Below are 27,093 nucleotides of genomic sequence, written 5' to 3'. Positions count from 1 at the left end.
AGCTTCATGAAGTAAACAGAGTTACATGAGGGATGAATGTGGTCTAATCTGAATACATCAGTTAATAAACTGATGAAAGGGGAGAGTGTCATGAAAGGGGAGAGTGGTGTTGACCTGAACAAGAATTCCGTGGAGCTTGAAAGCTCCTCTCTTTCAAAATATTACCTAATCCACCTTGTCTGTGTCATGTATCCTGAGATCAACATGGCTACAACAAAACTGCAAACTTAAATTACAGTCAGTCTAAAAAAGTTAAGTAGTTTCAAGCTCTACATCTGCCCCTGAGTCTCCCTAGCCACTCAGTTTTGCAATCACAATTTCCTATATTTCAAGTCGTGTGTTTTTTTTTTTCCTTCTCTGGTGCTGTGTCCTAGATCTACACACACAGAGGGAAACTGACTAATTAGTCCAACAAGCAAAGAAAACAAATTTAAAAAATAGAGTATACTTTTTCCTCTAATCTTTTTCAGTTCTAGTCATAATTGTAGCAATAACAGATAAACTTCTCTGACAGTAGTATGATTTTTAAATTGACTGTTGTCATAAATATAAAGGGAAGGGTAAACCCCTTTGAAATCCCTCCTGGCCAGGGGAAAGCTCCTCTCACCTGTAAAGGGTTAAGAAGCTAAAGGTAACCTCGCTTGCACCTGACCAAAATGACCAATGAGGAGACAAGATACTTTCAAAAGCTGGGAGGAGGGAGAGGAACAAAGGGTCTGGGTCTGTCTGTATGCTGCTCTTGCCAGAGACAGAACAGGAATGGAGTCTTAGAACTTTTAGTAAGTAATCTAGCTAGGTATGTGTTAGATTATGATTTCTTTAAATGGCTGAGAAAAGCATTGTGCTGAATAGAATAACTATTTCTGTCTGTGTATCTTTTTTGTAACTTAAGGTTTTGCCTAGAGGGGTTCTCTATGTTTTTTGAATCTAATTACCCTGTAAGATATCTACCATCCTGATTTTACAGGGGGGATTTCTTTATTTCTATTTACTTCTATTTTTTATTAAAAGTCTTCTTGTAAAAACTGAATGCTTTTTCATTGTTCTCAGATCCAAGGGTTTGGGTCTGTGGTCACCTATGCAAATTGGTGAGGCTTTTTATCCAACATTTCCCAGGAAAGGGGGGGTGCAAGTGTTGGGAGGATTGTTCATTGCCCTTAAGATCCAAGGGTCTGGGTCTGTAGTCACCTAGGCAAATTGGTGAGGCTTTTTACCAAACCTTGTCCAGGAAGTGGGGTGCAAGGTTTTGGGAAGTATTTTGGGGGGAAGGACGCGTCCAAACAGCTCTTCCCCAGTAACCAGTATTAGTTTGGTGGTGGTAGCGGCCATTCCAAGGATAACGGGTGTAATATTTTGTACCTTGGGGAAGTTTTGACCTAAGCTGGTAAAGATAAGCTTAGGAGGTTTTTCATGCAGGTCCCCACATCTGTACCCTAGAGTTCAGAGTGGGGAAGGAACCTTGACAACTGTGTTCCTTTTTAAGTTGGAATAGAACTGCTCTGATTCCTTGCCTCTCATCAAACTAAGAGTAAATAATCATATAGTGATATATATAATATATATATATTTTCCATAGCATCTAAATGACTTTGGAGTAGAGCTGAGCTAACAAGAGTAGGTTTTTCAGTTGAGGGGAAACTGAAAAATCAGGGAAAAAAAACCTGGTTCGGGTAAAACATTTTTTTTCTTTCATAATTGTCAAATCAAAGAACAAATAAAATTGCTTTTGAGATGACTGAAATGTTCTGAGACAACCAAAAACAAAATTTCCAATTCTTTTCAAGTCAATCAAAACATTTTGGCTGACTCCTAACAATTTTTTGGGGCATCTTTCTTTTTAATTCAGCTGTGTCGGGCATTTTTTTGCCCTTTTTGTGGTGGTTCTTGTTTTTTAATTTGCCATATTTGAAATAAAAATGCTGTTTTGAAACTAAGTAGAATGAAAAGTTTTGAGACTTTTGATTTTTTTTCCAGCTGAAGCTTTTCATTGAACTTGACCCAAAATTCAGCAAATAATTTCAGGCCCTCAAAATACATTTTTCAGGGAGGGGAGAGAGGTCATTTTTTTTTTTTTTGGTCCAGTTCAATTAGGAGCACAAATGCCATTGAAAGCCAACACACTTCTGTGATAGATAAAGGGGGGGGGATAGCTCCCTTTGATGGACACCCAGCCTAGCAGTTAGCTGTAAAATCCCTCTTGGTAGCTATTCTTTACTTGCTTTATCTGTAAAGGGTTAAAAAGTTCCCCAGGTAAAGGGGAAAAAAAATGTGGGTACCTGATCAAAAGAGCCAATGGGAAGGTAGAACTTTTTAAAATTGGGAAAGAAATGTTCCCTTTGTCTGTTGCTCTCTGGGTTGGAGGGACAGAGCAACCATGCTATAAGCAGCTTAAGCCAGGTATGATCAGATCATGCTTAGAACTACTTATCTGAACTCTAAATGTATCAGTAAATCAGAATGTTTAGCTAGACGTGATTAGGGTTATTTCTTACTGGCCTGTGTATTCCTCTGTGCTAATCCCAGATGCTTTTGTTTGCTTGTAACCTTTAAGCTGAACCCCCAAGAAAGCTATTTTGGGTGCTTGATTTTTGGAATTGCTCTCTTAAAATCTAGCAAAAACCTAAATTCCAAATGTTTTTTCTTTCTTTTTATTTTTAATAAAATTTACCTTTTTTTAGGAACAGGATTGGATTTTTGGTGTCCTAAGAAGTTTTTGCATGTTGTTTGATTAGCTGATAGCCACAGCTAATTTCCTTTTTGTTTTCTTTCTCAGCTCTTCCCTGGGGAGGCGGGGGGCTTGAGGGTACCCCACAGGGAGGAATTCCCAAGAGCTCCTTCCTGGGCTCAAAGGGGTTTTGTTTTTGGTTTTTTTTGCATTTGGGTGCAGCTTTTGCCAAGGTCAGAGAAAAGCTGTAACCTTGGGAGTTTAATACAAGCCTGGAGTGACGAGTATTAATTTTTAAAATCCTTGCAGGCCCCACTTCTTCACTCGGAGTGACGGTTGGGATTCAGCCTTGACAACTTCTATATCCCTATTTCATCTATGGGTCTCAACACTTTATGCAGTTGTGTTTTTGTTATCCCATTGTACAGATGGAGAAACTGAGGTGCAGGGACATTAAATGACTTGCTTAAGGTCACAGAGAGAGTCAGTGTTAGAGCAGGGAATAGAATCTGTCTCCTAACTCCCATTTTTGTGGCCCTATCTGTTGGACTATGCTGCCTCTTATGAGGTTGGAGAAGTTTGTTGAAGGGCACTTTCCCAGCTTCTTACTAATGATAGAAAGTATTTTTGGTGCTAACCTACTCCAGCCCAGTCTCATCACAGGGCAGCAAGTAGCTTGTTTCTCCAGTCTCTCATTTGGCCTGTTCTTTAGGGGAAGCCTGTTCTGGTTCAGCAGGACCCAATAAAGTGCACATTGGTCTCATGAAATCTTTCCATTCCCACCAGAATATTTAGGAAATCAGAAAGGGGAGGATAATGGAGTAGTGCAGTATAGGGTAGCCAAGCTGCATGGTTAGAGTGAACCAGATTTACTTCTGGTGTGACTCTAACAAAGTCGGATGAATTTGGACTAAAACGTGTGTGTCCTGTGAAATATCTTGTTAACGCTAATGTTTGAAAGCTCTCAATATATTTGCTGGAATGACTATTACACGAATGTGTCACTGACTTTCCACATCAGGCCATCTTGGTTGGTTTTGTTGGTTGGTGTGGAAGCATGGAGGGTGTGCCCACTGGTAATGGAAACTGGCTGTCTCATTCAGCAATCCTTTTCCTTAACCAGCTTTGACCAGAATGTTGCCAACGGCTGAAGTCGCAGGTCTCTCTGCTGGAGTGGAGGAATGACACTTTCCAAGAGATCTGAAATGTATATCAGTAACCTCCCTTATGACCTTCCACTGGGATCATACTTGAAAGTGGGATATACAGTAAGTGGGATATACAATAAAAACTTATTGGTTGAAATTGGTTAAATCCACATTTAAGTTAATAGCAAAACTCACAGGGTCTTCAGTGTGGTAAAGAGTCATGCGTTATTTCCACCTCCCATGTTTATTTTAGAACATGCAAAATCAACTGCAGGCATTAAACTATTGGATACTATTAAACCTATTTGTGTGTTTTCTTTGAAGGAAGTAGTATTATGTTTTGGATGTCCTTGAGAAAGACCAGCTTGTAATTTGTGCAGTCCCCCAAAGGGAAACTTTACTGATAACTTGTACAACAATTCAAGCAATAAGCATTGTTAAATGTGTTTATAACTTCATGCAGGGGAACACTTTTCACACAGTATGTTTTTGTAATTGTGCCATTGCTTCACCATGTTGTCTCTGCACTCAAATGTTTTTCTCTTATCTCTGTATTGCTACATTGCTAAATGATTGGGCTGCAATTGCAGGATATCTTTTCAGGTGGAATAAAGAGAATGTGAGTCTGAATAGTGTTCAGAGTAGCAGCCGTGTTAGTCTGTATCCGCAAAAAGAAAAGGAGGACTTGTGGCACCTTAGAGATGAACAAATTTATTTGAGCATAAGCTTTTGTGAGCTACAGCTCACTTCATCGGATGCATGCAGTAGAAAATACGAACTCCAGTTGTCATCCAAGTTTAATTTCCCATTTTAACTCTGGCTTCATCTCCCTATCTAAAACACCATGGCTTTCCTGAATAGAGAGAACCTTCTTGATGTTTTGTCAGCTCAGGGGCTTCATAGTGGCAATGTTATTTCACCGTAATGGATTGGCCTCTATATGAAATGAATTTGGCTTGGTTCATTTCTTAGTGGATGTGGGGGAGTCAGCATTCACAAAGCTATCATCTACTGCAGTTAGCATAATTTGACCACCAGCTCTTTGGGGCAACCAGCTCTCTGTGTGTGTGCGCATACGTGCATACATACAAAGCACCTAACATGATGGGGACCCTGATCTTGACAGCTGCTACCAGAATGCAATAAGAACTGTTGGCAATTTCTGGAGGAGACAATAATAGAGCCCTAGAAGCTAGTCTCCTACTGATCGGAGCAGAGGAGCTGTGGCCTGGAAGTGCAGTATTTCTTTTCTGAACCTGATGCTCCAGTGCTGTTGATAAATTCATCTGTGCAATAAATAAATTTAAAAAAAAATAAAAATCCAGTGTTCTTCAGTATATTGTGGTTCACTTGGAATAGTTGTTTTGGGTAACCATAGACTGAAATGGTGAAGAATCACAATGAGTTCTGAGACTTTGACCTGCTTCTACTTGCCCTTCGTGGAGAGCATGGAAACTTTCTTAGGAAGCTTTTCTGACCTCCCGCTCTCTAATACATTGAACTGCGTTTAAATTAGTTTTATAATAGATATTGCTTTACAATATCAGCCAAATTCATGCCTGATGCAACTCTGCTGACTTCATACATTTAGTAAGGATACAAATGGATGAGTCTGTCTGCAGACTATATACTTGGGCTGCATGAAGGAGACAAGACAGTCTTGAGGTGTTCCAGATGGGTTTTGCTGAGGCTCTAAGCTTCAGACCTTAGTACAAAGGAGGGTGAGAATCCTTTGGAGCTAGGGGGAAAAGAACACCGGTAACTGGGACCATTGTACTTTAGGAGACGAGGGAGAGAGCCTCATGTCAGGTGGAGACTTTGTTTCTTCTCCTTAATTGTAATTTGAGGAGCTGCAGCTTGGCCATCACTTCTCAGCCCCTTGTTGGGAAGAGGAGGAAAGTCTCACTGTTGTCTGCCCAGTTCAGAAGTGATAATAACAAGCTGTAGAGAGGGCCATGTCCAGCTTACATCACCTGAGGGAGGGAGGATTGGGTGAGGGAGTAGGGCGGGGAGGGAGAAGGTTTCCTTAAGTGAGGAAAGGAATACATTCTCCATGTCTTATGTCGTGTGGGGGATCCACCAGTCAACTGCATAGCTGTGGAGGGGCCAGTCTTGCTCCATGAGGCCTTGTGTTAGTGGACAGGCAGGAGTGGGGGAGGAGGCGGAGAAGATATCTAGCAGAGGGTGGCACATCCTCCCAGACAAGTGAGGCACAGCCGAACGAAGAATTACCAAATGCTACAAAATACATTTTGCATATTCTTTTTTTATTTAATTGAGAAAGATAACAATATTTAAGGACAAATTGTGATTTGATTGAAATGTCGCAACTCCCTCTCTCCAGTAGTGAACCACAATGCCAGAAAGCTCAAAGAGTGTAGTGCTGCATGAGACTCAAATCTTGTTATAGCTAATAGTGACTCATGAAGCGGACCTGTTACCATGACAATTTACTCAGCCCAGGAGTCCCTTTTATAAGGGCACTGCTGTGTTAACAACTGCTTGGTGAGGCCGCAGCAGGACTGTAGCCATTAAACTGGGGCTGCAGGGCTGGGGCAGGAGGCTGTCCTGTAATGCCCTGGACCCCTCCTCCACATAGCAGGCCCCACATGTGCTCATGAGGAGCCCAGAGTGATGGCTTGAGCCCACCCCAGTCTGCCTATAAATTGCTAAGTTTTTAATAGCTATATTAATTATACATTGGGCAGGGGATGGAAATAACTAACTTGTGATTTGTATCTCGCCTGTCAAAAAAGTCTCCAGCCACCACTGGAATCCAACTGGGTTTAAGATAGAGCTTGATAAGTCTATGAACAGGATGATATGACATGGTTGCCTATGACAGCAGGGGACTGGACTCAGTGACCCAAGAAGTTCTTCCCATTCATCTATCCTTAGGGTAGGAGAAGCTGGCCACTCTGCTCCACAGAACCATGACTGGTTAGAGAGCTGACAGGAAGTCCCCACCGCATCTTCCTACTGCCTTCGTCTCATTGAAAGATGGGATTGCCACTTTGAAAGAGAAGTTGAGCCCTGGCCAGTAAAGCTTTAGATACATAATTTTTTATCCGATCAAAAATAATGAAACCTAACCTGTGGATCTATTGGTTCTTTTTGCAAGAACAGAAAATACAGTGTTGAGTGGATTTTTCAAAAGCTAAAACTTTAAGGTGTTCAAGATCCAAATTTTATGTTTGAACCCATTTCTTCTCTTTAAGCTTAATCCAGTGCCCCCTGGAGTCAATGAAAAGACTCCTGTTGATTTCAGCAGTCTGTGAATCAGGCTTTTTATTAGGATACTACAAATCTATTAAGCAAAAGAATTTCTGAGTGGAGCATTCTTGGCAGAATAATTCTTTTTTCCACATTTGCATTAATTTTTGCCTTTTTCATTTAACCACATAACCAAACGAAACGTGTGATTTCTAAAATTCAAGTGTGAATTTTATATTTGACAAGAAACTACTTGTACTTTTATCTGTTCCTTGAGGGGAACTGCAATTCACTGGTTGAAGGCTTCCCTCCAAACACTTGACAGTAGTTTTATGTTAATCCTGGATACAGTTGCTGACACTTTGAGAGAGACTAAACATTTATGTATTATGTTATACATGTTTGGAAGCTATTGCATTAGTCATCCAAATACTTCAATTTCAGATTTCTTTTGTAATTCTTTCTGTAGTGACACTTGCTACACAACACACATAAAGAGCTGGAAGAACAGTGTATTAACTAAAATAGATTTTGAGTTAATCATCAGATGCAGACCTCAGATGCAGACCTGTAGTTCATAGAGAAGGCTTTCTATTTGGTGTTTTGGGTAATGAATTACTATTTTCAGTTGGTTACGGTAGACTTCCCTTTCTGTACTAAAGTATTGTCTAATAATATTAAAGAGTTGCTACATTCGATTCCAGCAGTGTCTGAATTTCAGTAGAGAATGAACTAATTCATCACCATAGCATGTAAAATATTCCAGGATCCTTTTGGTAGAAAGACACTAAATAAATGTAATGTATTTAACATTGGATTAAGGGAAAACTCTACAAATTTTAAGCAACATTTTAAATAGAATTGGTTGGAACGTTTCCCCAGCCTCTGTGATAAATGTTGACTTGGGGGAGGGGGTTTAGAAAAAGTTGTTCCAGCTGAAAATTTCTCATGTTGTAAATCAAGTGCCCCAGGCTCCCATTTTACTTCTTGGACAGGTTAGGTTTCCCATGAGGCACTTCAGAGACAGATTTGAATCAAAATATTCCAGTTTTGGGTATTTGTGGCTTTTTGTTTTTTAACAAAAATGATTTTTGTGTGTGTGTGTGTGCAGAAACAGACCCTCTTTCACAGAAAGAACTTCTTCCTTCAGTCAAAAACTTTTTTGATGGAAAATTGGGTTTTGATGGAAAATGTTCAATTACCATTAATTTTAATACACGCTTTTATCTTTACATAATCCTTATAGCACTTGTCCTCTTCAAAGCACGGTGCAAATATAATTGACAACTCAATGAGATTATCAAACACTTTTGACTACACAGTGTGTTGAGGACCCTACCTTTTCTAACTGACCACTGTGAGATAGCCAAGTGTCTTACAGTGTAATGTTTCTTGTATTAAGTGACTACTTCACCACTCAACTGGTAGCACCCAGATACAGTAACACCCTTCCTAGAAGGTTACCTGGGCTGCTTTATACCTGATGCAGTGGATTCACATACAGGTTCTGATTCTGCAAGCACTTGTACACATGAGTGGGCCCACTGGAACAACTTGTCCTTCATAAAGTTATTCACATCCATAAGTATTTGCAGGCTCTGGACCACAGGTTATGCACAGGATACTTTGCCCTTTCCATATGCCTGTCTATTGCTCTTAGTTTTATACTGAAACACCAGACAGTTAAATATAATCTTTTATGTTAGATGAGTCTGCCTTAAATGTATGTGAAACAACGTGTTAAGTGTTCTTTTATGGAAAATACCATTTACACATGAAAACCTGTTTCTATTAAGTCTGTCAAGTATTTTATTAAAACTAAGCTGTATGTATTTTAATAGGTATATTAAAAATAACTTTCAACATGACTTCTGAGTTTCTCAAGTAAAAATCTTAGCCTGTTGAGATAATTTGTTGAAGAAAACTGGTTTGTCAGTCCATTACTACAGGTTACACTGTAGTTTTTATGTGGAATACAACATTTAATGCAATGGGAAGATTTTTCAAAGGCACCCAAATCTCACTGACTTTCAATACAACATAGGTTCCTAAGAGCCTAAATCAGTGAGACTTCTGCTTCTAAGTGAGTTATGTGCTGAGGGTAAAATTTTACCCAATACCATTAAGTAAAGGACTGTCAATAACTTTTGCTCAATAGAATGAGCATGAAAGTTAGATATGAGGTGGGATTTACCAAAACTGACCGTGCTGGACTTGCTGTGCTCCTGTTGCAGTCAATGGAACAAAGTTAAGGCCATATTGAGTGCCTTTGAGAATCCCACCCATTATGACCAGTAAGTTACCATTCCTGTATGAAGGCTTAGTTAACAGCTCTATGTAGACATGGTTCTGAGCAGAACAGGGGTGTGTCAAACTGTGAAGCTACACTGTTTCCTCCAGCTTTGCATTTAAGATAACACTTCAGAAGGGCTACCTCATTTGGAGAAGTATAAGTGACCATTCCCTTCTTGGTGTATGTGGGAGACTGTTGGCTGGATATTCTGAGTGAAGGGCTATTTGGCTTTGGAATTCTTTCCCCTCACCTCCCCCCTGAGCTATCAGAACCTTTCTTTGGTGACCTTTGAAAGACAAATCTGTTTTTTGTAGTCCCTTCTTGGGAGGGAGGAAGAATAACTGAGGGTGAGCAGAAGACACTCTGTGTGGGAGATGGGACTGAAAATAATGTTTGGAGTAGGGTAGATGCTGGCAAGGTTAAGTATGAATGTCTTCTAGATTATTCTAACAGATGGCGGTTGTTGTCTATCTGTTGAGTTGTTAGTTTTTCCCTTTTTTTGGTAAGTCACCCAGAGCACAGGATGGGCACTTTGTAAATGTAAATAAATATTCTTTACGGCAGAGGAAGAAAGACCATTTTGGAAGAGGGTGGAGCAGCGAAGGAGAGATGTGTGGTCCTTGGTAAGTCTATTGCCTGATACTACTGCAAATCTAGATGGAACTACTAACGTTCTAATTGCATTTAGCTTGAATGACTCTTTCAGAACGAGAACTTGCTTTTTTTTTTTTTAATACTTCCCAGCATTTCCTTTCAGTTCATATATGAGAAGTCTTAAGGCTACCTTTCTGTCAAAAACTGTTAGTGAAATTTAAGACTTTGAATTACTTTTGTCCCTTTAATGAACATTACAGAATTTGGCAATTTCTCTTCCCTCACAGTTCACGGTGGGAACCTTTCCAAGCTTCTGCCTCTGGGTTTTGTGGTTGTCAGAATTACAATGTATTCATATTTCATGCTGGAGATGTGCTAAACTACACAATAAGTCAGTGAGCAGGGATCAAAATGCTTATTGGGTGGCATAGATATTGTTTTGCATGATACATTTTTATACACATTTATTTTCTGGAAAAGTCTCATTAGGTTTAAAATTTGCAGCGCCTTATTATGTGAAATTCTATGGCAGTGACTTTAGTGAAAGATATTTGCTACTCTAATAGCACAGCCCTGTATGAGGTCTAAAAAGTGTATTCTGAACCACAGGCATTCAATTTAGAAAAATTGAATTAAAAAAACCCAGCACCACTTTGTACCTTTTACTTTTAGCATAAAATACAAGAAGAGCTTTTTATGAACAGATAAGAAGCATTGCTCAGAACTGGAACCAAAACAGAGGTGCGTGTATATCACTGTGCTGTGTCACCTTGATTGAATCATTTCACTGTGCCTCAGTTTTCCCGTCAGTAAAATGGGATTGGGGAGCCTACAGAAATTTTTCATATGGTATGCATGTGACTCCACACCATCCTGACCCTCCTGGGAGCCTCAGTCCAGGGAGCTCCTGCCTACCCTACCAGGGTCCTTTGTGCCTTACCCGTCCTTGCTGGCAAATGTCAGATCCATCCTGCTTCCCAGTTCTGAGAGGAGCAGGAGACTGAGCCGCTGCGTCAGCATGTGCGGGCTGCCGTGCTACTCAATTTTGGCCCTGCTGCCCAGCATCCTGACACACGGGTTGAGGGCCCAAAACTGAGTGGTGGTGTGACCTAGTGCACAGGGAGCCCTCATGATGCAGGGTCTGCAGGGCCAACCTGAGTGGGTAGTGGGGTGGCGGCCTCCTGCCTTGGGATCTCACCAACGTGACCTCAAGGAGTCACCAGCAGCCAGAGAACAGTACGTATCATGTGTAGAGTGACCACTTTTTCAAAAGGCAAAAGCATGACACATGCAGGAACCCTGGCCCTGCTGTGGCCCTGGCCAGGCCAGAAGCTGGAGCAGGACTGTGGTAAGAGATGCCTGGGGAGCCCCAGACCTTCTACCTGCCCTGGTTGGGGTGCTGGGTGCCTGAGAGCAGCCCATGCCACTGCCCTTCCGGGGCATGCTGCCCATGGCAGGTGGATGGTCCAGGGCTATCCACAGTGGCCTGGGCTCCCTGGATAGCTTTGGGCTCCCACCCCATCGGGAAGAGACTGGTACTGCCCCTGAGCCTCGGGCAGGCACGGAGTGATGCTGCAGGGAATCTGGTACAAATACCGTCTTGGAGTTATTCAGCCCAGGACCGAGACTTGAACTCTACATTTTGGGACTGTCCTGCCCAATTCGGGACGATGGTTACCCTAATTCATGTGTATGGCTGCAGGTACCACTGAGTGGAATGATACCTACAGGAGGTTTGTTTAGTTGTTTGGAAAGAATCTTCAGAGAGTGATGGGAAGCGAGAAGAGGGATGGATGCAATTAACATGACTCTTTGAGCCTGGACACATTACTTTAGATTTTTGTTGTTTTTTGGGCGGAAACAAAGATTAAAACATCCTAAAGCACTGAATGCGAGGAGGTTTGATTATTATTTTTTTCCCACCACCTTCACACGCCTTGTTATGCCAACTTTTGCTACAAATAGCTCCAAATGTTTAGTGGCTATTAAATTATTCAGAACTTTTTTCTAAACTCCGCCTCAGTTCTTGCTAAATGCTATATAACTGGTTGTGATAGTCACATGGTTCTGTTGTAGCCAATGACTAGTTACTAAATAGTTAAAAAAAACAAAACAAAACCCCACACACTTTTTGACTGGCTAGCTATATTGGACCAATGTGTCTTGAGATGAAAGGATGTATGTAGATATGGTCCAATGATGTGGCAGTTGGATCTAGACTAGATGAAGAGTTTGAGGTAGAACAATGGTATTTTGCAATTTGTCCTCAAGAGTTTTTGACCTAAAATTTTGAAAATAAGATCAGGAATGCTGTCTTGTCTAATTGGTAATGTGATCCCATGTGGTGTTTGTTCTTTGGAGGGCTGGGGGGTCGACTATCCGGCCTACGCTACACATCTGTTGGCGCCTAAAGGAAATACTTGAGGGTAGCTCATGCTGCTGCTTGTTTGGACCAGCCATATGGTGCACTGCTCTGGGAGTCATTCTGCCTTTGACTTTGACTGCCCTTTTATGGACAAAATGGTGTGGAGAATCTCTGCTCCAAGCATTACTCTGGCAGCAAAAGCCAGGATTTATCCTTTATACTTCAAAGAACAGTAAAAGCACACAAGTTCCCAGAATGTTTTTGGAGCAGCAAATATTATGGAAGAGAGATTGCTGTAGCCACAAGATGGCAGTCACTGAGCAAATTTCAAACTGTCTCCGTTCATCTGCAGGATTCATGACATAAATTAACACTGCTCCTTGAACTGCGAAGATACTTATAAAATGGTTTAATAGCTGGGGAAGGGTACTCTGAAATACAGAATGAAAATATGCATGTATTTGCCTAGAAGTTATTTCTTTTCTAACAAAAGGGTGTGTGTGTGTGTGTGTGTACATGGACAATATAGAATCTTAACTGATTGAATAATTCACCAACAGTAACTTTTTCCAGTTTATCTTCATTATACAAGTGTATGTATAATAATTCCAGCATTCTTCAGAACTGTTTAATAGTGTTTTTATTTTAGCACTCTTACTGAAGACTGCATAATCATTTCTGATTATTTTCATGCTTCAGCCCTGGCAGGGGGAAATCGCTGTAAAAAATCAGCTTAGAGTGTTCTGTTAAACTATTTGCATGGGTCAGAGGCATAGTATGAAAATATTTTTACAGCAAAAATAACCACGGCTATAGTACTTCTTTGCCTTAGGCTCCATTTACACATGCAACAAAACAACCCCCTCTCCATCTCTCTCCCTGCTTCCCCTGCTCTGTGAATGGCTACGGAAGTGTTATCAAAGTCCACAGTGGTGGTGTGGACCCAATTCTGAACAAACTATCATATCTGCAACAACTTTTGTTTTAGCCCATTCTACAGGCACACTCAGAGCTCTAGGATAGGGGCTGTGTTCAAACAGATCTCTCCAGCATGTTCCTGCTTGATTTTAACAAGGTCAAACTTCATTTTGTGTGGCTGCAGAAACGAATTAAGGTTAGAGCTGCATACCAGATGACCATATCTTCTTAAGAAGAAGTGTGTCAGTTCTGAATGGACAGCTGCTTCAGTGTTCTTCGCTGGAAATCCTGCTTCCAGTACCAGACTTCATATACATACATGGACTGTTGGCCACCTGTGCTTATGCCTATGTGTTAAGATGGCACAAGTTTGTTGCATGTGTAAAAGGATCTAGTCTTTAAGAGCAGCAAATGCCATCTTTCACGGAGACCTTCTCTTGTGATGCCTGTGAAACTGTAGCACCTCATTCCCCTTTCAACTGAACACATCAGGCTTTACAGGTTTTTAGACTTGTTTAATTCTGAAGATATTTTTTTACAGGTGATTATATTGCTATACAGTTGTATGTAAATATTTTGCATGTAACGCTTGTCAGTACTATTGATAAGCAGTCAATTACTTTTAACTATTAAATATTTGAGGCCAGATTTTTATACATGCAAAAAAGCATTTGTATAATTTGTGCACACATTTGCAGCCATTGCTTATGATGGCACTCTAACTGCCCATACAGATGTCTTGTTGGTCATTTGCACATGCAATTATTATACATATCTGCAAACTCATACTAATTCTTTTCTGTGTGCACAGTTTCAAACTCTGAGACTTAATCTCTTTGACGGGGTTCTTCTGCATGTATCAACAAATTTAGGAGTAAGACCCTAATTTAAGCACATGTCTAGCTTTAAGTATTACCACTGACTTCAAAAGGACTTGTGCCTAACTTTAGGCACATACTTACACACCTTGCTGAATCAGGGCCTAAAAGACTTGAAGGACTCAAGAGAAATAACTTTCTCATGGTAGGAATATAGCAGGGTCAGAAAGATTTAAGTTCTTAAGAATTTCTCTGTCTATATTTTTGTAACTCCTTTTAACTAGGACCCCGCAATTAAAATGTTGCAAATTAGATTTGCTTTCAACCCTCTGACTTGAGTCCAGCTTCTAATCAGGTTAGGCAGTATGAAAAGCTGGAATCAAATTTGAACCCAGGGCCTGCTCTGTTTATAACCTTTCACTGCAGTTGCTACATCACAGCACATCTCTATTTTCTGTCTTATATTTGACATTGAGTGGAATGTGCGTGTACTCCCTAATACAGCTGGCACAAATTCAGGCTGGCACAAATTCAGGTATGGTTGTCCTGGCAGTGTCAAGTCTAGCTTAAGCCATCAAGGTGCTATTTGCTCATTACATATTCATTTTTATCATTTCCTGATTTACAGTACTGGAAGCTTATAGTAGAGGTTAAAAACATCATCCGTAGTGGGACACTACTACAGCTGCCAAGAGTTCATTTTATCCCTGACCCTTTAAGCTACACAAGCCAGCCAGCTTCATCTGTCCCTTGAATTGAAGCCCTGTCCCTAGAGGTGGTGCATCATTTATTCTAGATTTCCCTTCTGATTCAATGGACTTGGAGATCCATTATTTTTCAAGTTAACAGATACAAATAAGTGGACTTGGCTGAAACCAAAGATATGAGTGACCTCTGCTGAAATCTTAAGTTCTTCACATTCTGCAAAACCCTTTGATCATCATGGTTTGAAATGTGGTTACTAAAATGGAAATATGGAATCCGTGTACATTATAAGGAAGAAATTTTCAGTTAGTTTTCAGGACATAATAAAAACAGTTGATTATTGGCTCCATTGATTTTGACTTTGTCCGGGGGCTGCTGAAGACTGGATTTTTTGGGGTGGGGTGGAGAGAGAAAGTATCATCAAATACTAATATTGTGGGCATATGCATCTAGACATGTATGGGGCTAACACCACTCAGTGTGCTTTTGCATTCTGTTTGTTCAAGGCTGTGCTTATTCAGATCCTAAACTTCGTCCAAGAGGTCTGCAGGAGAACATTGCCTGGCTATAGTAGCAATTGTATAGTTACCCAAAGGACTTGGAGCTTATTTAATGAGGGAAGCTGGTCTAGATCATTTGGGCTCACTCTTGAGGTTGCACCTGTTCTTCTTGTTCACTGTACAAGCTGGATTCATGCGAGGCTGAAATGGGCAGAGATTTCTGAATTTAATCTGTGCTGTGCTTGCCAGAGCCAATGTTATACAGCCATGCATCAATTTTAGGAGTTCAAAAGTGTTTGAATAATTTCTCTCTCTCTTCCCCTCCCCCAGCTTCAGGTCTGAAAATATACAGTAAAGAGTCAAGCTGTGCAAATAACTGATTTTTTTTCAGTTGGATTTCCAAACCAAAAAAAAGTGGAGAGGAAAAAAAATGGTTAGAGTTGAATGAAATGTGTCGTTTGGTATTTTAATCCTTTTCTAAAATGGAAGTTAATTTCAAATTGAAAAATCAGATCTTTTTTGAAAATGTCAAAATGAAACGTTGCAATTTGGGAATTTTTTCTTTTACATGAGTTCATGGGGGGAAGCTTTTTATCCAAAATATTTTACACAGCCAAAGTGAGGAGCAAACCTGCACTGGTAGGGGCTGGACTAAATGCCAAATTTGTGCAGGTGCGTGCACACATAATATCTAATTCTGGAGAATTGCAGAGCTGTCCATGTGTTTATCTTCAGAAATGTTATTCTCCGTGATATGCAAAGTTTTTCTTCAACTTTATTAAAGTTGCTGGAATAATATAATGAGAAACCTTTTTCATAGAATTTAAATTAATTTTGCCATAATCCCTTCTCTTCTCAATCTGTTCTAAATATACACGCTATAAAGGGCATAGCGTATGAGATCTGCTTTGATATGTAGGGTAGGGAGTGTCAAATCTTGCTCACTTCATCCCAGTAGCAGCAATATGGCTCCAATGGAGTTGCTCTGCCAGGGAACCTTCTACTGGCTTCTACGGCTCCTGGAGCAGGCAGGACAGCATGGGGAGGTATGCAAGCAAAAGGCACATAGGTGACCATTGACATTACTAGGAACTTTGCTGCAGTCCTGCAGTGTTGACAGAGAACAATGTACTTCTCTCTTGCCCCTGTTCTCTCTGGCCTTTGGCCCACTCCTATCTACTCTCCTACTCTGAAGCCCACAGAGGTGCTCCTGAGTTGAGCAAAAGGAGCAATGTTCCTCCCTTCTACTTGTCCTGGCTGGGTCCTGCGGGGGTTTTGTTGCCTCTGCCCATGCACTCAGAAGGAATGGTTTGAACCGTCTATGTTTAATAACACCAGTGATGTGCATGGCAATTTTCAAGCAAATTAACAGACACGGTCCCTGCACCAATGATCTCTCAATCTAAATTAGATCAGAAATATGACAGAAGTGATAGCAGACAATCATAGTTAAGGAAGGGAGACTTAGAGGCCGGATTTTTAATTGTTAATTACTGTATCTGGCATCTAGACTTTCAGTAGCGTTTGAATTAATAAAAGGAAATTTTTCAAGGATTTTTGCTTTGCTGCTCTAAGATAAGACAAATGTTAACTCTTTTACCAAGTCTGCTGCATTATGTTCTGTAATGGCAGTAGCTGCTCCATAGTTAAAAGTTTAAAGGTAGTTCCAACAAAAGCCTAAATTTCAATTCCCTCCCCTAACTTGACCTAAAATAAATGAATGATCCTGAAATCATGCATGCCATATCTCATGCCAAGACAGAATATTTCTGGAATGTCTGACAAACATTAGAAGAGGAGTCTTAAAGTATTTAAAGAGTCTTCCAAATTCTTCTGGCTCATCATAGCCTTAAAATGGTTTGGTTTATCAGCTTCAGTTGTTTTATTTTGTTCTCGATACAAAGTGCTTTTTTCAGTTGGGGAGAGGGCAGGGATTGGAAGAGTTACAAAAATATATAACTCTAATTTTCGATGGGAGTGTTCATACCACACATTAAGGCAGGCAGGGGAAGGAATTACCAAGAAGCTTTGTTGGAACAGGGAGATGATGAAGTAGTTATGGAAGAATGAAGGAGGGGCCTTGAGGAGAAACTAAAAGCTCCCCCAAGCTAGCCAGAGGGTGAGGCAGGAAGGATTAATGGGGAAACGGAAAGACTAGCTTCTTAAAGGAGACTATTGGGATAAATGCTCCATGCAGAGTTGTATATGCCTTAAAGTGACAAGTTACAGTATTGTATTTTTCTTTTTTATCTCACCTCTCCTCTCCTGTGGCTATGGCTCAGGCCACACTAATACAAAGTTGTTACAAAAACTTTACCCTCATCAGCAGACACTATGGTGCTTCCACACGTGGAAGGGAGATCCCCAGAAGACTGCACAATACAACCTAGTTTGCAGAAGTTTGGCAACATTGCAAAGACACTTCTCTCTCTTCCCTCGCGGATCAGTAATCCTTTCACTGGACACGTTATCCCCCTGCAGCAGCTGTAGAGGATATTACTGAATTTTCCAAATTAATCTACCTTTGAATCAGCATAGCAGCCCCCGCCCCACAAACCATAGGTGCAGAAAGTGCAGGAGAGAAAGCTGTGCTGGCTTCCACTGCTTGGAATCCTTCCTATCCCAGAATGGATACACACACATAATCAGTTGGCTGTGAACAGTAAAGCTCATATGTTAAAATGGCATTGAGCCGACTCACAAAGTGGTATGCCAGTTTCACTGGGGGACAGGTGCCAGGTAGAGATGGTTTAGGTTGGCAGGTTGCATATGGGTAGAGGCGTCAGCTTTTCTGCAGAATGTTTTCCCTTTTTGATAGCGATGTTGCCTTGGTAGCACATATGTTGTTGCACTTGATCACAACTGTTTACAAAACGTACTGCAATATAGTGCTTGAACTATTAATGCGTGTGTGTGGGGGGGGGGCCTTGAAGTTAAGGAATGGACACCTTGGTCTTGCAGTGAATTCCTAGCAAACCTTTGCAAACACAATGGGGGGAGAAAACATATGTTGTTTAGGGGACTAGTGTCTGCAGGGACTATGTTAAGCAAGTTAGATGTAGTCAATCACCCATGTGAAGCAACTCCAGCTGGTAGAAGTTAGATGACTGAGCCCTAAATGCTGGTTCATCCTGAGAAGTGGCAAAAAGCCAAATATCTGATGGATTGAACCCTCAATTCGGTTAAATGCCCCAGTCACAGGGAGGCAAAGAAGAAGCCAGAAGCTCAGCATCATACTAGGCTTACTTCTTCAGTGATGCATAAAGGGCATAGATCAGAATAGAACCCTCTAATACAAAGGTAACAACAATAACCTAGTTGATCCATGTGACTTTTTTGGGGGGCGGGGTACGAAGTACACTAGGGTAGGACTCATCACTTGTATAGCTTCATTGAAGTCAGAGAAGTGTCACCCAGGGTCAAATTTAGGCACAACATGTTTATAGTTACTCATTTGATCAAGAAATTGGAATAACCCTGTGAAAGAGAACATTTTTCCTGTATAATCTTCTTATCCTACCTGTGTAAGATTAAATATCTTGTCCTTGTTCACTTAGTAAGTGGCACAGACATAAATTGTACCTAGGAACCTCACTCTCCTTCTTTTAATCCTAGATCACATTCCCTCTTTGTTCTCCCAAACAAGCAAATGTTAAAGAACCACTTGGACTCTGATTAAGTGTTCAAGTTAGGAAATCAAATCCTTATGCACAATAGTCTTGGTATACATAATGTTCTGTAATGTATCTTATATATGCACAAAGAAAGAAGGGATAATGTTACTAATTTGTTCATTACTAATAACAGTTTTCATAATACACTTGCAACTTCACTGTGTGCTAATATATTACATACATTTCGAGTTTGCAAAGACTTTTAAATGATTTTTGCTGAAACAAATGTCTTTAATACAATATTAGTGATTCTTTCATATTAGCAATTTCACCTCATTTCTATGCTACAGCATAATGATTTTGATCTTCTGGGTAGCTTGGTGGAAGATTCTGTAACTTGCAGAGATGACATGAGTGTACGATACTGGAGTGTTACAAATACTCCCTTTTGCTTTTTGATGGACTCATCTTTTAAAAATGAACTTCAGGCTTTCTCATTTCATGGCCCAAGAAAATTTTGTTGTAATTAAATATTGTCTTGTTTTCTAACAAGCTCAGTAAGCTATCTTCTGCTGGACTCAAGTCCAAAATGAGGATACAGACATCAGTACATATATGAATGTGGCACTGGTTCTAAGCATTGGCACCTGCTTTAATATTCATTATGCACATTGCTAAAAATGTAAATGAATCAAAATTAATCATCTGTTCATTTGTTGCCATTACATATTCATGGCACTTTTACCAGAGAAGGATTGTTGATCCTGCTACACTGCTGATCCTGTTTTAACTCAAGGATGACAAAATGTAATTTATTTAACTTACCCTTGATATTTCAGTGGAACACAGCATTCTTCATATACTGTCCTAAACTATTGTGCAGTGTTACTGTGCACGGTTGAACAGGTCTCCATAACAGACTAAGCTGCATTCCAGGGGTAAGTGAAGTGATCTTTGCCTATATAAAAAGCTAGTTGCTTTTTAGTTTTAAGTTCTTATTTGTGGCAATCTACCTGGAACTTGGAGGGAGGAACACAGACTACAGGAGAGAAGAAACTGGAGGAGACACCAAGAAGTAAGTCTGCGTCCACATGTTTTGAATACTAGCTGCCGTTGCAACATCGCTGTAAATAGTTATTTTACTGAAGAGCCCATTTAGTTTTGGGAAACATGGAGTCGTCTCATGTTATTACCCAGCACGTGGTACATGAAACTTAAAATCTGGAGTGGATGTGGTTAAGTATTCTGTAGGCCATATTATACTTGCAATCGTTAATTTGGAATAACTTCATTGAGCCTGTTACTGTTCTGCTATAGCAGTATAAATCTGGAATAAGTGTGTAGAATTTCATATGTGGGTGTTGAATCCGGTCCCTTATGAAGTCTAATGAAAGTATGAAAGAGTGCTCAGTTCAGTAGTTCATATGAGACAGTCCTAACCCTGAATCCCTTCGTCCAGCACAACAGAATTTGAAAGCCATGTTGAGGATGGGAGATCAAGCACTTTACTTTACCATGGCAGTCCTCAGTAATAAACATTCAGAACTCAAATGGTGTTTTAGAGATGGACTGGAAACTTACCTAAAACATATACAAGAAAACAACGTAGAGAAAAACAGAAGGGCATCTCTGACCTCTTGGGCAAAATTCCTGCTTAGCTTAACCCTCATTGCCACCTCATTAAAAAGAGAAGAGATTGTCAGTACAGATACTGGTTCAATATCTGATTAGTTACTATTGACAACTGATTCTAATCTAGTATAGATCATGTGCAACTGGGATGTTTTGCGGTTCACTCAGGCAAGTAATGCATTTGGTCACCATCTGCTTTGTAACCCTAGGTATCTTGGGGCTGTGCAGCTTCGGTTCAGAGCTCTGACTCCAGAAGCCTCACCCTGGCTCTGCCCAGCCTGGTTACTCCTCGCAGGCTGAACTTAATACCCTTGCAGCCCTGAATTACTCCCAAAATTGTCCTCCTGCAGGGACCGGTCCCTCTCACTGGACCCTCCCAAAGAAAATGTTAGGCTTGCTACCTTTACAAAGACAGTAAAACACATTGATCTGTTGGCTTCCTAGCAGCACACACTTTACTGAGTGTACACAGCACTGATGACCCATAATGAAAGCAAAACAAGTTTATTAACAGAGGTGCAGGGATTAAGTGATACCAAGTAAAAGAGATAAAGGTAGAAATGATTATAAGCAAATAAAAGTGAAAACACACATCTAAAAGTCAAATTTCATCTAGCAAGATACAGTCTCTGTTCAAGATGGTTTATCTCACTCATAGCCTTCTTTCCAGCCTTTTCCTGTTTAGCCTGGTCAGGACCCATCACAGAGATCTAATAGCTTGGTTTCTGTCTCTCCTAAGGTGACGGATAAAGATGGAGTCTTCTCTCTGTGTTCCTTACATCCCCAAAGGGATGTCTTCTAAGTCAGGAGGGCCTCCTGGAGATTGTGTCCTCCTCTGGGGTGCAGGAGCCATGTTAATTCTTTCTCTCAAGTTCAGGATCAGGACAACCCTTGACTGTTCAGCTCAGTGGCTTTGAGTACTGATAATATGTAAACTGAGATAAACCCACCTTTCTAGGACAGCTCTGTTTATCATCTTTGTCTAGGACAGGCTGTCTGATCTTACAGTGTTCTAATAACATCATACACAAGGAATTAATGACTTTACATATTAACACATCATTTTACAATGATATTAATAACCAGTGTGGTGTTAGCTTTCTTATGATACTTCACAAGGCATATTGGTACAGTTGTGTGTACGGTGTGAATACAGGGGCGCCTAGGGTCACAGCAACCCATTAACTTTTTCCCCTGCCATTACAAGCATATGTCATTTAGGGTAACAAATCTTTGCAACATTTCAGTCTGTCACTAATGACCTTATTTGAAGCAGCGCTTGATTTAAGATTTGAACCTTTAGTAGCAATTCCTTCTAGTTCCAGCATATACCTCATTTTGAACAAAATTAATATGACTTTAGCTTGCAGTCTTATAATAAATCCACATTTTTCCTGGCAAAAGAATCTGGCGTCTCATGCTTTTTAAAAAAATAAATGTGGCTAAATCATGTCATGCCAAGTCTTGAAAATGTATTTAGATGACTTTATCTATTTCTATGCCACCTGGAGGAATCACCCCAGTGGTGTCAAAGGAATTATTATTTTATTTAAAGAGTCAAGGTTGAAGCAGCAAATGTCAAATACTCTCCAACAGCTATACATCAGCTGCAAAACTGATGGCGCTCTGTTAGTGAAAGTGATTTAAAACCATAACCAGAGACACTGAATATTGTACTGGAGTCCAGTAACATCTCACTCTAGTAAAACAAACATTGATGTTTCTATTAAAAAATAATGAATCTTACTGGTGAATTATTTTCGTTTGGATTTTTTTTTTTACCAATTTATCTGTGATTCAAAAAGATAGTTATAGGAAAGTAAACAGTTGAGTAAGTAGTTACTTGCATAGAATATAATGAAGATTCTAGAGGTATGCAAGAATATACATGAAATTTATAAATGTTGTAATCTGGAATTAACACAGATGTTAAAAACCCAGTGGTGACCTTGTGATTAAAGCACTGGACTGGGATGCAAGAGACCTGTAAATCCTGGCTTTGCCATAGATTTCTGTCACCTTGAGCAAGTCATTTTATTGCTTTGGTGCCTTAGCTCCTCATCTGTAAAATGGGTATAATACTTGCCTTCCTCAAGAAGTGTTCTGAGAATAAATTTGTCAGTACTTAGGAAGCTGTCATGCTACCGTTACAGAGGTAGCAGGAAGCCATACCAGGATTTGGTGCAATAAGTCACCTTGTACACAAGTAGCAGTCAGGTGAATCAGTCTGTACATGTAAGATGGGGCTTGGTGCTGTAATATTATATATGTCTAGACACTAAAGGTGATTGCAGTGTTGCCAAGTCTTGTGATTTTTTTTTTATTGCAAGTCTCATGATATTCGGTGGTTTTCTTAAAGCAACAGCTCCTGGACTCATGTGATTATGTGGGACACTGCTTTAATTTTAAAAAAGTAAGTTTCTAACCATGGCGGTTGTGGAGAAAAGCTGAAAATGTGATCCCCTAAAGACTATCTCCATGTTGTCTCAAGCTTGTGATTTTAATGTACGTCTGATTGAAGTTATTTGCCTGACCTTATACTATGAACTATTGGTGCTAAGACTCCATCACCTGACCACCTCTGGTAAGTATAAAACCAATTTGTGCCATTTGAGCAGTGCAAAGTAGTTAGTTATAGCAGATGAGAGAATCCAGCCCTTAATGTCTGTGCAAACCCAACTATTAGAATGAGTCTAAATTAATATAGAGAAGAGCCAAGCTAGAAACTTTGGATTCTGCACTCTAAACATTGGAGAACGCCTCGGTCTGAATTTGCAGCTCAAACTCTTCTCAGACAAACTTAATATTTACTAGATTAAAAAAAAAAAAACAATATTAGGCTGACTGGCCCAATGGATAGAGCACCGGAATGGGACTCAAACTTGGGCTCTATCCCCAGCTCTGCCATTGGGCTGCTGGCTAACCTTGGGCAAGTCACTTTGCCACTCTGTGCCTCAGTTTCCCCATCTGACTCTGACCTCCTTTGTAAAGAGCTTTGAGACCAACTGATTAAAAGTACTATTTATGAGCTAGCTATTGTTATCCCAATGTTGCCAATTCATGATTTTATCTCAAGTTTGATATTTGGTGCTTTTCCTACAACACCAACTCTTGGAGTCCTATGAATCTATGAGAATCTCAGCTTCCTTAATATTTTAAACAAAAAATTACATTTCTAGCCCCCTCGGTTGTGGGGAAAAGCTTGAAAACATGAGCCGTACGGGTTCAAACCAACTAAGTCTCAAAACTTTCAAAATTGCCAAATAAAAAGAACTCAAAATTGACTACGTTTTTTTTTAAAGTCATAATTAAGTCAATCTCATGATTTTGGGGGGTCCAACTCATGACACTTTAACACTGGGGTCTGGCAATATAGTATTTCTTAATTCTATTGTAGAGAAAACCCAATTATGTAGTTCAGTTTCCATGTCCATTCGCTGCTTGTGGTGAGGCTGAAAATAAGTGGAGGGTGGGGAGAGGGAGCCCAGCCGACTAAAAAGATCTATTGGGTCCAGTCGAACACCAAGCAGTAGCTCCCATATATTTTTCCGGGCAGGATGGCAACTATTCTCTGACTGCAAAGTGGCTCATCAATCCTGGAGGTGATTATTATAAGGTTGCAGTCTGTGGTGGCTGAAGAAATGTGTTTCAGTGCTCTGTAGTTGTTGGAGTTTCCAAAGTGCTGAAGGGCTTCATGCCCAGGTACACTGCATTGTACCCAGTGGAGTCCATCGGAGAGGTGATGGCAGCGTGAATAACGGAGACCAAGTCGTCATTTTCCAGGATGGAACAGAGTCTCTTAGTCAAATGCTGCCAAGTGAGAGCTCCGTGTCAGTGAGGAATCTAAGAGTACTCCTAAACTACAGGCTGATCTGACTAACTGTGGATGTGTCCCTTCAACCAAAGGAGACTACACCATGGCTGTGAACTCTTCCAAATGCTTTCCTCTGCCCACCAGCATCACCTCTGTTTTGCTTTGATTCTGCTTCAGTCATGAGCTAATCTTGTCCAAGCAGCAGGCTGTTTTGGTGTTGGTGGTTGTATGTGAAGGTTAGGTAGAGCTGTATCTGCATATTGCTGACTTGAGTCCCGGCTCACCTGGTGGTTGCATGTAGATGTTAAAAAGAACCAGACAGAAAACTGATCCTCGTAGGACTCCACAAGCAAGGCGTCTGGTGGTGGAGAAGCAGTTTCCACACTCCTTGGGAGCATCCCTACAAGAAGCACAAAAATGAAGCCCATTTTCCCCAGACCCCTGCCACCTCTCAGGTTAGACAGCAGTAGATCACGATCAGCAGTGTTGAACACTGCAGAAAGGTCCAGGAGGGTGAAAATGGATGTCTGCCCTCTATCCATTGACAGCCGGAGATCTTCCATCAGTGCCAGAAAAGTGGTTTCAGTTCCATATCCTTGCCTGAATTCAGATTGTGCTGGGTCTAGAGAATATTAGCTTCAGTTAGAAAAAGCTTGTGGTTACCTTTTGGCTAGCTTCTCTATGCCTTTGTCAGAATTGGAGGTTTGACACTGAGTGGTTGCAATTAGAACCAATATATCCAGTTTTTTTCCAGTGTTGATTGGACTATTGGGTGTTGGAAGGAGGAAGAGAAGATTCCTTCTCTGAAGGAGTGTTTGGTGCCACTCCTGACTGAAACAGCCAGTTGTTCATGATGCTCGCAAGCTAGGAAGGGCATGGGTCAGATTCACAAGTCTTGGGTCGAGCCTTCTTTAGGTGGTCTGAGCTTCTTGAAGAGTGAACGTATAGAACTCCAGGAATGCAGGTGGGCTGTTTGTTGATCATTGCAGGCAGGGCAGATCCATGCTGTTTGGAAAGGCTTCTCAAATGTGCATGATCTTTTCACTGACATAGGATGATAATTCTTTGCAGTGCTTGGTTCCCAGTTCTCATGCAGCCTGTAGGCACTCAGGTGTGATGAAACATTTTACCACCCTAGATAGCTTCTTGAGATGGGATTTGGCAGCCTAAAAGGAGAGGGGAAAGGAAGTATCTCTTAACCTGTAATACAGCTTCTTCATAGGCTTTCAGAAATTTGTATTTCATACTGTGTGGTTCAGCCTTCGTTTTCCCACCATGAACGCTTGAGTTTCCACCCCTCTCTCTTTGTCTACTGCACCGTATCAGAAAACTAAAGAGATCTGAGTTGGCGCTGCAGAGGAAAATGCCAGTTTGGGGCCAGTGTGTTAATAGTCCTGGCTAGTGTACAGTGCGAGTTGGAGTACTGTGGTCCTTTAGCAGGTTTTGGCATTTGTCAGAATCCATGAGTCTTCATGGTTGAACAGGTTCATTGGTCTTTCTTGTTGCCTGGGATCTGGAAGAAATGAGGTGAGGGTCTGACTAAGATAGTGGCTGGGTTGTGAAGTCCTCAATCTTGACAGAGGCCCAAGATTCATTCCACACTGGAATGAAAACAAAACATTTTAAAATGTTTTCATGAATGGAATTGTCAGCTGAGCATTTAGATTCAGAAAGGTTTCTTGGGTCCAGGGCACACGTGCACGCTCTCTGTCTAAACTGAAGTCTCTTCCTGACCAATAAGTCTCTGTGAAACATTTCAGCTTTGAAATGCTCCAACCAGCTTTAATAACTACAGTTCAAAAGAGCATATTTTAAAAATACAGCTCATGCCTCAATAAATACAAGCCAAATATTTAAGGATTCTCCTTGTTTGTTATTCATGTGTAAACCAACTTCTTCACAAAACATGAAATACACCAGTTTAGATTAGCACATCCATCTACAATCAAAAGAGGTTTGGGTCTAGTGGTTTGAACACAGGATGAGGAGACAGGAAATCTTGAGTTCCAATCCTGGCTTTGACCAATTTCTTCTGTGGCCTTGGACAAGTCCCACGTGGCCTGATTTTCAGAATTGCTCAGTGATAACAATCAAATGCACAAAGAAAAATCCATTTCAGCACCCGGAATTTGGTGGGTATTCTAAACCTATTCAGTTAGAGCTCAGATAAGGAACAGAGTAAGTGATGATAAAAGGGAGGAGGAGAGGTGCATGTTTACCTAATCCTCCCATGTGCAATTTGAAAAGATAGTGAAAAAAACTGGATTATCGCCACTGCCCTTGTGGTATAAATACAGAATTTTAATGGCATCTTATAAAAGTATTTACCCAATTTTTAAACTACAATAAAGAAAACCCTCTTCTCAATCTCCATTCTATCAAAGACTATTTCAGCATCAAGCAACATAGCCGCCTCCTCTGGTGAATCCAATTTCAGATTTGCAATCACTGCTTCCAGGTGGTGGATATCAGCAGCCAGGCATTGGTGGTGGTTTTTTTTTTTTTTTTTTTTTAAATACCTTTTTAATCTGTATGGACTATTTCGAGAATCAGGCTCCCAGGCACAAAGTTGGTATTTTCACTAATATTTTGCAATTAATATTAAATAGAACTATATAACATGTTCTCCATAGGAGCCCTCACAGGCTTAATTTAAAAAGGGGGTGGAGGGAAAGCCATCACAAAGGATATATTAAGGCCAAAAGAATTGTATTGACCTGTACATTTGTAAAGCTATTTTGCAAGTATAGGGCCAGGTAAGTCTTAAAGGACACAAAGACCACACACGCACCCCTCTTCAGACCACCTGATTTT

General features: G+C 40.5%; 1 long non-coding RNA gene across 2 annotated transcripts in view; it reads left to right on the top strand.

The window, feature by feature from the left end:
* The first annotated feature begins 573 nt into the window (after window positions 1-573).
* Window positions 574-27,093, top strand: part of LOC125621287 (uncharacterized) — a 279,878-nt gene continuing 253,358 nt past the window's right edge. For both annotated transcript variants that reach the window (XR_012664892.1, XR_012664894.1), the window contains exons 1-2: window positions 574-779; window positions 3,789-3,933. This is a non-coding gene — a long non-coding RNA (uncharacterized LOC125621287). The remainder of the gene's footprint in view (window positions 780-3,788; window positions 3,934-27,093) is intronic.

This window comes from Caretta caretta, chromosome 14, assembly GCF_965140235.1.
Source record: "Caretta caretta isolate rCarCar2 chromosome 14, rCarCar1.hap1, whole genome shotgun sequence".
NCBI classification, from domain to species: Eukaryota; Metazoa; Chordata; order Testudines; family Cheloniidae; genus Caretta; species Caretta caretta.
The sequence above is the reverse complement of the archived record's forward strand: the minus strand, read 5'-3'. Positions and strand labels throughout refer to the sequence as shown.